This window comes from Balaenoptera borealis, assembly GCF_965194805.1.
Source record: "Balaenoptera borealis genome assembly, chromosome: 4".
Classification (NCBI taxonomy): domain Eukaryota; kingdom Metazoa; phylum Chordata; class Mammalia; order Artiodactyla; family Balaenopteridae; genus Balaenoptera; species Balaenoptera borealis.
Window position 1 is genome coordinate 141,474,053 of NC_138861.1, and position 14,461 is coordinate 141,488,513.

The window sequence follows — 14,461 nt, forward strand, 5'->3', positions numbered from 1 at the left end:
CAGTCTCTTATTAGTTTTCTGCATTCCCAATACTATTTATGTACGGGTGATTTGTTTTTTCTTTCACTTATCACAGAACACGGAGTTTTCAACCTTGAGAGATTGTGTATCATGTTGCCATGGATCCATTTGGTACCCACATTTGTGCTGGTGCAATAATCTTTTCAGATGTTCACATAAAAGCACTCTGATAGGTACAGCATCTCTTTCCCAACATCTGGCAAGTATCTAGTTTCTGTAGATTTGCCAGTGTGAGGCACAATTGAATCTTAGCTCCACTGCCTGTTTCATTTAAAAACACATCATATATAGAGCATAGAAAGCACGTCTGTTTTAAATCATCTGGCTTGCTTAAACATTTTTAATTTTTGAAAAGCACGGTATATCTCACTTTGTAATGTAACCTTTGATGTCTCCTCACTGGATCTAGTTGGTTTACCCTAGGAATTCAATTATTACACATTTAAAGTCCTGTGGACAAATAGTTTTCAGAGTTTATAATCAGGAGTTCATAGTCTTTCCAACTAAAGTAACAGGTGGAGTCTAAGGATGGTGTTTGAGGTAGTAAAGAAAAAGGGGTGATTACTTCATCTAATTCCTGTTGGGTAACTTTTCAGGGGCATAGCATAGAAATTTTCTATTGCTTATTTTTCAGTACAGTTCTTTTGAAGATTAAAGTTAGTAAAAATACCTCCCAGATATTGGGAATTGATTGTTTACTAGTTCTTTTCAAAGACATCATATGGAAATTTTATACTTCCTTTGAACTGTGTATTTTTTATTGGGATGTTGAGAAAGGTTGTATCAGGGCTTCCAGTTACACTCCGTGCTAAATGTACAATCCTGAGATTGATTTTATATTGAAATGCTAACACTACTTAGAGTAAAATATTAAGCATAGGAGAGATTCTCTGAATGGATATTTAGAATCTCTCTCCCCTTCAGTTCTGTCTCTGGTATTTGATTTTCAGATCAGGCACTGGTAATCAGCAGTTATAGTGAATACCCAATCTGAGACTCACATTGCATAGAGAGTGATAGAAATAGATAAAGACTGACAGAAAGAAAGGGAGAAAGAGACAAAGATGAATACGAAGAACAATTTACTTGGATATATAAACTATGCATTTTAAAATAATAAGAGTAGATAAAGGGAACAAAGCTATCTTGCTTTACTTAATCGTTCTAAGTTTATATTCCAGTGTTAAGACTTTAACAATAGGCAGGTGTTAAAATAGTTAGAAGCTATACTTAAAAACAAAAGCAAAAAACCTTTCTAATTAGTACTATATATTTTTCTCTTTGGAGTATGGGTTAATAATCCTTTTGCTTAAGAAAGCCTCAGTTACATGTCACATATGATTTAAAAATGGATCTGTATGACATTCTAGCCAGCAATAATGTAGGCTTTTATTTTCTGTGCCCTAGCTATAGAGAGAAACTGCTCACTAGAAGAAAAATAATATTGTTTGTCCTTATTATTTAAAAAAACCCACAGGAGTTGAACTACATGAATTTTTAAAATATGAGATGTATGTAATTGAAGAAAATATTCACTGAACTTTATTTCAATAGTAAAGTTGTTGATGTAACTATCTGTGGTGTTTCACTGAAACAATGTAAGCTTATACAAAGGCAATTTTTTTTCTTTGAGTTCACTAGGAACTATCAGGAGGCTGGACAAGAGGTAACTTAGTGTTGGCTTCATATTGATAAAAAACCTTGCATTTCATGTTTTAACTTTCATAAATTTGCTTTTAGGAACTGGATAGGATCTCAGTTTTTACTTCTTTTTTTTAAACACTTTAAAAACACAGTTATTTACTACTACCATGCTTAATGGAAGTCATGGAATAGTTTTATGATTACTGTTTTGCTTATGAAGTTACTCGTAGCTTTATCGGTCAATAACACTATTTGTTCAACCCAAGTTTGTACCTGTATAAGTCTTGGGACTTCATCAAATCCATCTATTTGCTTAGAAAGGACCAAACAAAACAAGGCCACTGAAGTTTTTCACTGATGATCTACACCAGAGAGAGAAAGTATGGGGTCGCTGACTCTTTCTATTTACAAAATATCTAAGAATCTAATAAAAAATTTGTTTTTTGGTTATGGAAGATAGACATATACATTTTAAATATATATATGTATTTTTACAGTAAAAGAGCTCGATTCAGATTTAAATATAATTAATTACTTATATAACAGTAATAAGTACATACATATATAATGTGCTTCTTAGAAATTTTATGTAAATGTCAACTCTTTTTATTCAGATTTCAAGATCGTATTTTTTATTTTAAACACTTTCATATATTAAATCATAGCTTCAAATGAATGTTGAATAAGTTAAAAATTATTTATATAAATGAATAAAGACATTCATTTAATAAACTAAATTAACATTCTTATTTAACAAGTAAATTATGATTACTTCCCAATATAATGGCCACTGATTGTTGTTCTCTTAACAACGATAATAACAATAAATGATGATGTCAATAGGTGTAATATTTATTATCTGACTGTTGATTAGCAAGGATAATCTATAATATTGCTCAGAATATAACCGGCAACATTTATTAATTCTTTGAAGAAAATATTTCAGTATTTTTTAATAACCTCAATTGCATAATTAACTACATACATTAGATTCTTACAATCTGTTGAACACATAGATTTATGAAAACATCAGTGACACTGTGATCATTTCTTTCACGTGTAGAAAATGTTTGCTTTTTCTCAATCTCTAAATGATTTAATATGTTGAGAATATTTTATTTTTTAAACAAATTCTGGGAGGTTGCTAAAACACTGATTTACATAGGTTTTCTAAATGATATAAATAGACTAATATCATTTATACTTCATATTCATGCAAAAATTTTGTATTCATATTTGAATAATTTTAAAATAAATATTTTAAAATATCCCACAGTAGAACTAGATAAAAGAGAAAGGTTTATATTTTGTAACAAATAAAAGTTATCTTAAGTTGGACTAATTCTTAAATTACAATTAGTTTGAATATTTAATAAATCTATGATTAGACTACTATAGTTATTATAATGGTTGAGTATCTATATTAAACTTTCTTTTTACGTAACAAATCTCTGATCACAATCATCAAACCAGGTCCCATATGTAAACACTACCTTAGTGTTTATAATTCCTTTTAGGATTTTGTTCATCTCATCTTGGCCTGTTTCAAAACATCCATAAAACCTGATTATATCCTAATTAACAATTTGGGAACATAATACACAAATACAAAATTAATAAGTATATGTGTTGGTTTTGAATCATAAATTTTAAATACTAGTTACCAATAAACTGTTATGAAATATTCATTTCCAGATTTTTTAATTTACATATTAATTTTGTTTCTAATAGATAACTGCCTTAAGTGCCCTATCAAACATCATCATTGTTTTCATTTTATTGTTACTTAAATAAATGCAATATTTATTTATTATTTTTATACAATTTTAAAGATTACTTTCCATTTACAGTTATTGTAAAATATTGGCTAAATTCCCCCTACTGTACAATACATCCTTGAGCCTATCTTACGCCTAATTGCTTGTATCTCTCACTCTCCTACACCTATATTGCCCCCTCCCCCTTCCCCCCTCCCCACTGGTAACCACTGGTTTGTTCTCTATCTCTGTGAGTCTGCTTTTTTTTGTTATATTCACTAATGTGTTGTGTTTTTAAGATTCCACATATAAGTGATATCATACTGTATTTGTCTTTCTTTGTCTCACATTTCACTTAGTATAATGCCCTCCAAGTCCATCCATGTTGCTGCAAATGGCAAAATTTCATTCTTTTTTATGGCTGAGTAGTATTCCATTGTGTGTGTGTGTGTGTGTGTGTGTGTGTGTGTGTGTATAGCACATCTTCTTTATTCATTCTTCTGTTGATGGACACTTAAGTGGCTTCCTTATCTTGGAAATTATAAATAATGTTGCTATAAACATTAAAGTGCATGTATCTTTTTAGATTAGTGGTTTGGTTTTTTGGGTTTTTTTCAGATATATAACCAGAAGTGGAATTGTTGGGTCATATGGTAGTTCTACTTTTAGTTTTTTGAGAAACCTCCATACTGTTTTCCACAGTGACTTCACCACTTTCTACTCCCACCAATAGGGCACAAGGGTTTCCTTTTCTCCATATACTTGCCAACATTTGTTATTTGTGTTCTTTTTGATGATAGACATTTCTGACGTGTGAGATGATATCTCATTGTGGTTTTGACTTACATTTCCCTGATGATTAGCAATGTTGAGCATCTTTTCATGTGCCTGCTGGCCATCTGCATGTTCTCTTTGGAAAAATATCTACTCAGTTCTTCTACTCATTTTTTAATCAGGTTGTTGGTTTGGTTTTTTTTTTGATGTTGAGTTGTATGAGCTATTTATATATATTGGATATTAATCCCTTATTGGTCTTCTCATTTGCAAATATTTTCTCACATTCAGTATGTTGTCTTTTCATTTTGTCGGTGGTTTCCTTTGCTATGCAAAACTTTTAAGCTTGTTTGTTTGTTTGTTTGTTTGCTTTTATTTCCTTTACTTCAGAAAACTGATCCAAAAATAATATTGCTGCTGTTTATGTCAAAGAGTGTTCTGCCTATGTTTTCCTCTGAGTTTTATAGAATCCTGTGTTACATTTAGATCTTTAATCCATTTTGAGTTTATTTTTGTATATGGTGTTAAAGAGTGTTCTAATTTCATTCTTTTACATGTGGCTCTCCAGTTTTCCCAGCACCAGTTATTGAAGAGGCAACTAACTGCAGAACAACCATATGGAAAAGACTGAAACCTACCAGAAAAGATCTCTACAACTAAAGATATAAAGAAGGAACCCCAATGAGACAGGTAGGAGGGGCACACTTGCGTTATAATCAAATCCCATACTCTGGGGCGGGCAAACTACAAACTGGAGAATAAATTATATTGCAGAGGTTCTCCCATGTAATGTCTTAATGAATTGTCTTACATTCTTTTCTTAACCAAATTTTTATTAGGTTATATGGTTACAGTAGTTATGTCAAGAAGAGGAAAGAAAATCAGTGTATTACTTGGTATATATGTGTATCTGAATACACAGATGTAGTGCAGAGTAATGGAGAGAGAGACAGAGAGATGGAGGTAGAAAGGGAGGAGGGGGAGAGAGAGAGAGAGAGAGAGTTGTTTAAAGTATATAAAATCAATAGAGGCTGAATTAACCCAGGACATCTTGAATTGTGAAAAACAATGTTGGTGTAACATAAAGCAATCTATATTATTGTCAACATAACTACATTATAGAGAAAAATATATTTAACAACTTTCTGCCTAGACTTGAAGAAGAAACAGAATCATTTTATATATTTCCATGAACATGTAACATATTTTGCATTTTGCAAGCCTTGTAACGTATTTTGCATTTTGCAAGCCTTCGTGCCTGAGTTCAACAGAGAATTTAGGTAGTGGGAGCTAACTTTATTTTGGAAAGTTAAAACTAGAATACATTTCTTTTGCAAGAAGTGGTTTGATAATTTCTTAATGTTTTCTTAACAATTATTAATTTCTCTGGTGATTGAATGACTATAGAAATACTCTACTACAATATGTTTTATTGGTTTAGACTGATCAAACAACACAATTCAAATATTTTATAGACATAATATATTTATTTCATAATACCTGTAAGTGAAATTTAATATATAAGCCAGAAAAAAATAATGCTCAGTTTTTAAGAATTCCTAACATTTCTTTTTAAAGATAAATATTATGAAGTCATGAGTACTCAATGAAATTTTACCTAGAAAAATATTGTTTATTCTTCAGAAATAATCAGCAGAAAGTATTTATCAAAATGTATCATTTTGGGTCAAAAGTTGAAAAAGGAATGTATGTTATTATTAAAAAAATTAAAATAGATCAAACAACTTATGTTCCTCTAAAATATTATTTGGGGAGATTGTATTTTATGATCCCAATTTTAAAATTCTAGAATAATATATTGCATGTTTGATCAACTTTATAGGAAACAAAATAATGATGATGATTATGAAAATTACAGAAATAGTAATAATAATGTGATGATGATAATAATAAAGTATTTGGTCAGTTATTCCCTGGTGGTCCAGTGGGTAAGTCTGTGCTCGCAATGCAGGGGGCCCCGGGTTTGATCCCTGGTCAGGGAACTGGATCCCATATGCATGCTGCAACTAAAAGCCTGCATGCCGTAACTAAGAAGTCCACATGCCACAACTAAGAAGCCCACGTGCCGCAACTATGAGCCCTCATGCCACAACAAAAGATCCTGCATGCCACAACAAAGGATCCCACATGCCCCACCGAAGGTTCCATGTGCCACAACTAAGACCTGGCACAGCCAAAATAAATAAATAAATATTAAAAAAGAAAAGATATAAGAGTCCACATTTGTCTCCTTGTAAATCAAGGCTATCTGATCTTATTAGGTCTTTATGGAGTAGAAGAGCCAAATATGACCTTCATGCTTATTAGAACTGTAGTTTTTGGGGATTCTGAAATTCAAATTATTAAGAGAGCAGTGAGTGGAATTTAGGAGAATATGATATTCTAAGACAACAGAAATATTTGAACCAAGTGTGAGCCGAGTTGGTTTAGCTATTTGACTAAAGCTTAAATAAATAATAACTTTTAAATTATAAGTCCATTCTGTTTTAAACAATTCCCTACCAGTTATTATTTTCTTTTTGGTTAAGATTAATCTGCAATGTGTAATGTGAAAACATAAAGACTAGAAAGCCCTGCTGGGATTAAAAGAACAATTATCCAAGGAAACATGACCGGAATATTATTAAGCACTAAAAAGAAATGAGCTATCAAGCCATGAAAAGACATGAAGGAAATTCCAATGCATATTAGTAAATGAAAGAAGCCAATCTGAAAAGATGCATACTGTATGATTCCAACTATATGACGTTCTGGAAAAGGCAGTAAAAAGATCATTGGTTGTCAGCAGTTGGGAGGGGAGAAGTAAATAGGCAGGGCACAGAGGATCTTTAGGGCAGTGAAACAAGTCTGTAGGATACTATAATGGTAGATACGTGTCATTATACATTTATTCCAACCCATAGAATGCGCAAAGCCAAGAGTGAACCCTAATGTAAACTGTGGACTTTGGATGATAATGTGTCAATCAATGTAGGTTCACTGATTGCAGCAAATGTGCCATTCTGGGGCAGAATACTGATAGTGGGGGAGGCTGTGCATATGGGTGGTTAAGAGTATATGAGAAATCTCTGTAACTTCTGCTCAATTTTGCTGTGAGCCTAAAACTGCTCTAAAGCATAAAGTCTATTAAAAAAAAAAAAAAAAAAGAGCATGGCAGTCCTAGGAAGTGGTGTAAGACACTGATGGGCTGCTACTCTGAAAGAGGCTGACAGTGCTGAAGAACTAAACTACAAAAACTATAACCTACTAATAGAAAGGGGAAAACTATCATCATGGTTGATTTTCCCTTTTCCAATCGTATACATTCGGCATTGGTGTTTAGAAAGTACTGGATGAAAAGCATTTAGAAATATATACATGAAAAATTAGTTTTATTTCTGCTTTAATTGTTCGTATTACTGTAATATTTTTTATGTTACTTTGTATGTATGGCTATAAATTTTGAGATTTCTAGAGTCTAACTAGATAGAAAAGATTTCTATTCCTGGGGAAGAAAAGTAATGGGCTGAGAGTCAAGAAGACAGAATTATACTTCCATCTCTGTTATTTACTAATTTTTGTAGCCTACTACATATCTTACCATATTATAAGGATCATAAATCAGTACTAGAATGATATCTGTGTATATAATTATATACTTATATGTATATATGCAAGGAGTTAGTTACAATAGGAAGGTTTTGAAATTAGCTTCACTGCTGTGGTGGTTTAACTACATTAATTATATGTGGGCATTTACTAAAATCTACCTCCTCTGCATAGGACTGGATTGAATGTACATTTAGCAATATGTCCAGGGTGAGCTCTTCAAATTTCATAAAAAAGGTCCATATTATAGTCCATTTGATTAATGATCAAAGCTTATGAATTAGTTTTAATCAGAAACAAAATGTATCCATTCCAGATTTATACTCTGAAATCCATTCATTCGCTAATGAAAATTTATTGAGTGTCCGTTATATGCAAAATAACATGTAAATCCTTGGGGATACATCAAAAGGCAATGTCAACATCTCACCCCAAAAACCATATTCAAGACTGTGTGTTCTTGGAAATCTGTTTTGCAAAAAACACATTTTTTCCCCCAGTATAATTTGTATTTCTCTACTTATTTGTGAAGATGAGCATCTTTTTTGTGCTTTAATATTTTTGTATGTCTTCTTGTGTATATTTCATATTAGTAACCTTTTCTGAATTTCTGTAGGATCATTTGTCTCTTTCTTGTCTTTTCAAAGTCCTTTGTTGTTTGAGGTGATGAACCTTTATATTCTCAAACTTGTTTGCTATTTATTTACTCATTTTTTTTTAAATTTTTTAAATTGGAGTATAATTGCTTTACAGTGGTGTGTTAGTTTCTGCTTTATAACGAAGTGAATCATTTATACATATACATATATCCCCATATTTCTTCCCTCTTGCATCTCCCTCCCTCCCACCCTCCCTATCCCACCCTTCTAGCTGGTCACAAAGCACCGAGCTGATCTCCCTGTGCTATGCGACTGCTTCCCACTAGCTATCTATTTTACATTTGGTAGTGTATATATGTCCATGCCACTCTCTCACTTTGTCCTAGCTTACCCTTCCCCCTCCCCGTGTCCTCAAGTTCATTTTCTAGTAGGTCTGCATCTTTATTCCCATCTTGCCCCTAGGTTCTTCGTGACCTTTTTTTTTTTTGATTCCATATATATGTGTTAGCACATGGTATTTGTTTGTCTCTTTCTGACTTACTTCACTCTGTATGACAGACTCTAGGTCCATCCACCTCACTACAAATAACTCAATTTCGTTCCTTTTTATGGCTGAGTAATATTCCATTGTATATATGTGCCACATCTTCATTATCCATTCATCTGTTGATGGACACTTCGGTTGCTTCTGTGACCTGGCTATTGTAAATAGAACTGCAATGAACATTTTGGTACATGACTCTTTTTGAATTATGGTTTTCTCAGGGTATATGCCCAGTAGTAGGATTGCTGCGTCATATGGTAGTTCGATTTTTAGTTTTTTAAGGAACCTCTATATTGTTCTCCATAGTGGCTATATCAGTTTACATTCCCACCAACAGTGCAAGAGGGTCCCCTTTTCTCCACACCCTCTCCAGCATTTATTGTTTGTAGATTTTTTGATAATGGCCATTCTGACTGGTGTGAGATGATATCTCATTGTAGTTTTGATTTGCATTTCTCTAATGATTAATGATGTTGAGCATTCTTTCATGTGATTGTTGGCAATCTGTATATCTTCTTTGGAGAAATGTCTATTTATGTCTTCTGCCCATTTTTGGATTGGGTTGTTTGTTTTTTTGATATTGAGCTGCATGAGGGCGCACTATCCCCCTTCAGGCTGTGTTCACGCAGCCAACCCCAGTCCTCTCTCTGGGATCCGACCTCCGAAGCCCGAGCCTCAGCTCCCAGCCCCCACCCGCCCCGGCGGGTGTGCAGACAAGCCTCTTGGGCTGGTGAGTGCTGGTCAGCACCGATCCTCTGTGCGGGAATCTCTCCGCTTTGCCCTCTGCGCCCCTGTGGCTGCGCTCTCCTCCATGGCTCCGAAGCTTCTCCCCTCCACCACCCGAAGTCTCCACCCGCGAAGGGGCTTCCTAGTGTGTGGAATGCCCTACCCAGGTATGTGGGGAGTGTCTTGCCTTTTGGGAGGTCTGAGGTCTTCTGCCAGCGTTCAGTAGGTGTTCTGTAGGAATTGTTCCACATGTAGATGTATTTCTGATGTATTTGTGGGGAGGAAGGTGATCTCCACGTCTTAACTCTTCCGCCATCTTGACGCTCCTCTCTCTACTCATTTATTGATTGTGGGTTTTGTGTTGGATGATGGAAATCTACAAGATTCATTCACTAGTTACTTGACTCTAGTTAATAGAGAAGAAAGAGGTTCTGTTTGGAGAAAGGGGAGCTAGAGAAGGAAGAAAGGAAAAAGAGTTGGAAAAGAAAGTTTGTTATGGTCTCTGCACCTTCTGTATGTACCTCCTTGTGGATAAAACCAATAGAAAAGTATCTTCATGAAGTAAGATTTGAGAGATGTACTGGTGAGAATTTCCCTTTAAATGAAGGGCTGATTCTGGAAACAGGGGATGGAAACATGTTCTTCTCCAGATTTTTAAAAACTGAGCTGAGATGAGAAACTAGGACCATCTAAATCCATAGTGAAAGGTCTCAATAGTATGCAAGGCAGTTTCCTTTAATTATATCATGATTTTACTCTAATTGTGCATTAAGACAAAGAAATTATCAGAAATATCAAGTACGGGAGAAATGGTAATGAAAATTATTACATCAAACTTTTGCTGACTTAAATGTGTCTGTTTTAGGTTTAGTTATTTTATTTGCTAGATGGTGAAAAATTAACCTTACCAAAGGTAGATCTGGCTTTTTTCCTCAAGGTGATCTCTAGGCCATTGAACATTCTTCCTGAGAGAAGTGCCTTTGTTTGCCTGGGAGCTTTGGCCAAAGGACAGTCTAATAATGTGTTTCATGTTTGGGGCATTTAGCTACATGGTATCAGTTCTGCCTCCAGAAGAGACTAGAAAATAAAAGTTTTAACTCAGTCTCCAGAGCAGCTGAAGACTAAGAGTCAGTCACAAGGGTAGTATGTGATTGAGCCCTGGTAAAAACTCTGGACACCAAACTGGAGAGCTTCCCTAGTTACCAATACTTCATGTATATTGTCACATACTGATGCTGGGAAAGTAACAGGTCTGTAACTCCATGAGTTGAGGATGTTAGAAGTGTAATAGGTCTGAGTTCTGTGAGTCCCTCTAGACAATTATCAAGCCCAAAGGCAGCTTTGTAAACCCTGCTCCCCAAATTGCAGTTGGTGTCAGAAATGAGAGAAGTTTTGTGTAGACTGTTTATGGTAACCTTTGCAGTTGCCCTAAAACTTTGTAGTTGGTCATAAATTACAAATGTATCTAAGTGTCTCTAATATGTTATTGTCAAAAAAATGCTTGGAAGTTAAACACAACAGCAAATAAACAAAAACTATTTGATAGTGCCCTTTAAACAGTCCAATTCAAAAATTTTATTAAAGATATATCCTGTGTCTAGCTATGTAGCCAGGGCCGAGTCAGAAGAACGAAAGTGAAATTGTGAAAAAAATAATAGCAACTGTATTTTCCAAATTGTATCTGGTAATAAAACTGAGAAATTCACATCTGTTCCTGGGAATTAATATTCCCTTATCACGGAAGAGTACCACCTCAGGTTATTTGTTATAGCTGCCATAAAATAAAATATCAAAGTAAAACAGAAGTCTTATGTTATATTTTGAACCCTCTGAGAATACACTCCAAGTGGCTGTAGGTCTCCAAAACACTGAAGAATGTATTCACTTAAAATGAATGAAAAATAAGGATATACATTTTTAATCAAAAGTTAAGTGGCATAACTATGTCAGAGCTTGGTACAATACAAACTCTTCCAAATCAAAGCATAGTGCAATGGTACTTATTAAATGTATCCATTTTTTCATTGTGTAATGTACCAGAAGAAAATTTTATATTATTTTACATTACATTATATTCAACATTTATACAATATTAAATATTATATATTTGTTTCACGGTGCAAGAGAAAAGAAGCACATACTTCACTAATTGTTGGACATCACTGAGATTACATTGGAATTATACTCACAAAAGAGCTTTATACCTCAATCAATGATATTCTACGTTGAAATGAAGACAACATTGTTTCTTCCAGTAAAGATGAGCTAAAAGCATTCTGAATAAAAACCATGCTAAGTTACTGTGTAGTATCAGATAAAATAGGTGAATTCCATAAACATTGCCTCTGTAACTGGGAGGTGACTGTGTTGTGAACATGACTAATATGATCAAGGAAATTACTAACAGTTTTCCAGATCTCTTACCAGGTCATTCTCAGAATGGCTTAGTTTGAAATAAACAACAGCCAGCATCTACAGTCACTGTAATAATAACCAATACTCCATTTGAAATACATTTCAGAATGGTATTTTGGTTTGTTATGCTAGTGGCATTTTCACATGGGATCCAGACTGAGAGAGTAAAACTCATTTCACAGGATCTGAACAGTCAGGAAAGTTTAAATTGCTAATTTGTGTCAGTATATTTTTCTTTTATTTTAAAAAGAAATAGTCATTTTTGGAAATAATAATAGTAAGAATATAACAATGTTAATATTCAAATATTATGTTAAAATAATTTTCATGAACTTTAATTTATCACAGTGCAATCTTAGGTAACTTAGAGACTGTATATGAAAAAAGCAACATTTGATACTTGATTGTCATAATTTCAGGTAAATTAAAATGTTTAATTGCCATTCAAATCTGATTTTTTTTCCACATGGTAGTGGCTGTTCTTTTTAATTATTAAATATCAGCATTTTAACAGTGTAAAAACATGAAATACTAAAAATATAATTAAATAATATGGGTTAGAATATTAAATTTAAAAGTTGCACAGAATTATAGTTTTCTTTATTTTAAAAATAATTAAGGCATTAGTATCTTACCTTTCATATCATATTTATTAATTTTATTTTAATGTCTTTAGTATATATAGTGTATGTGACTTATAAAATGTAAAATAGAGAACTAGCAACAAAATTTCAATTCATCCCCAAACACACTGATTAAAACTAACCATTGTCTAAAAGTGCAATCTAAAAAATGTTTTTCCCAGTGATCTTGTAACTTAGTCTTATCTATCTCTACTTCTCTCTCTGTGTCTATTCTAGACATAAGCCGGTATTTAAAAGTTTAATCTTATGTTTTTTATTATAATATAGATGAAAGTAAAACACACTATTCGAAATGTCTTGTTAACAGTTATTGAAGTGTATTTTGTATCATCATATACACTTCTATGGAATAGCTATTCTACCTGCCTAATGTTCCTCAAAGTGGATCAAATATAGTTCAATGCAGTTTTTATAGTTCTCTGCTGCATGTCATTTCTGTTGGATCTTTTAAAAAGAACTTCACTGAAGATCTCTGCAAGAGTTCCAATAGAAATACAGGAGGCAGGTTGCAGAGAATGGAATGATCAAAGAGCCAGTGAATGTCCCTGATTGTGTGATTGCTTAACAAGGTTGAGAAAATGTAATATTTCAGTTGAACCTCTTTTAAAATTATTATTATCCCCGTTTTGTTACATTGTGTCTAAATTTTGTACTCAGAAATGTAACAGTTTAGCTGTATTTTCTGAGATCCATCTTTTGAATATTTTATAGATATAACGTGAAAGACTTAAAGGTTTTTAATTATTTGTAAGTCTCTTTAGTATATTGAATAAAGTATGTATGTCAAATATATAAAAGCATCAGTTTACATAACAAAAGTTTATATTCACAAAGTTATAGATGACATGTGCAGATTAATATTTATGTACTACTATATGGAAATTTCCTAATTTCTTTAACTTTAAAATTATGTAATTGAATTTAGCTCATAGAACATGTTTATTGTCAGTACCACTTGGGCCAGGATGTTGTCGATGGACTAAGCAATTCATAGGAAATCAACAAATACACATCATCATCATTTATGTATCATTTTCAACTAAGTGATTACATTAAAATAACAAAAGATATACAAAATAAATAATAATATAGACACTGTCATAATAAGAACACATTGCTACATTCATTTCTGAAGAATCCTAGACTATATTTTTATTTTTGCCAGTGATATATTGCAGCATATAATATAAATACATATATAAATATAATAAATAATACATAAATAAACATAATATAAATACCTTGGCGTGTTTTTACTTTTCATTACACAAAAATTTTTAAATTAAGTATTTCTTTAACAATTCTTTTAAAAAGGAAATTGTATTTTTAAACTTGGATCTCATTTGTTAGACACTATATTCTGGAATTATCAGAGAAGAGTTAGCATTGCCCATAGGAATGGAAATCAACTAGGGAAGTTGACTAATTATTTAGCAGACTCAAATGAATCAGTATCCAAAAGGATTACTGGCCAAAAGGTTGCCCTGGGGTTGAAACAGGTGTTGTTTCATCAGAATTCAGTATTGCTGCTATTTCAAGGAGGAATTCAAAAAGACAACCCTGGGAAAGAAAATCCCATCTATGTGACATGAAAAGCATGACTCGTAAACTAGATTATATGCTTTCTCCCTCAGTCATTTCCTAGACTTCTTTCTGTCTCAAATAGATCCCTTACCAGTTACAAAGCAGCTGGCATAATTCTTCTTCTGAAAATGGCAATGGCACCCT

At 33.0% G+C, this 14,461-nt stretch overlaps 1 long non-coding RNA gene across 1 annotated transcript in view; it reads left to right on the plus strand.

Annotated features, from left to right (window-relative positions):
• The window catches only part of LOC309627682, a 478,350-nt gene that overhangs the window by 84,027 nt on the left and 379,862 nt on the right, over positions 1-14,461 (plus strand). The window contains exon 2 of the long non-coding RNA XR_014243908.1: positions 4,765-4,886. This is a non-coding gene — a long non-coding RNA (uncharacterized lncRNA). The remainder of the gene's footprint in view (positions 1-4,764; positions 4,887-14,461) is intronic.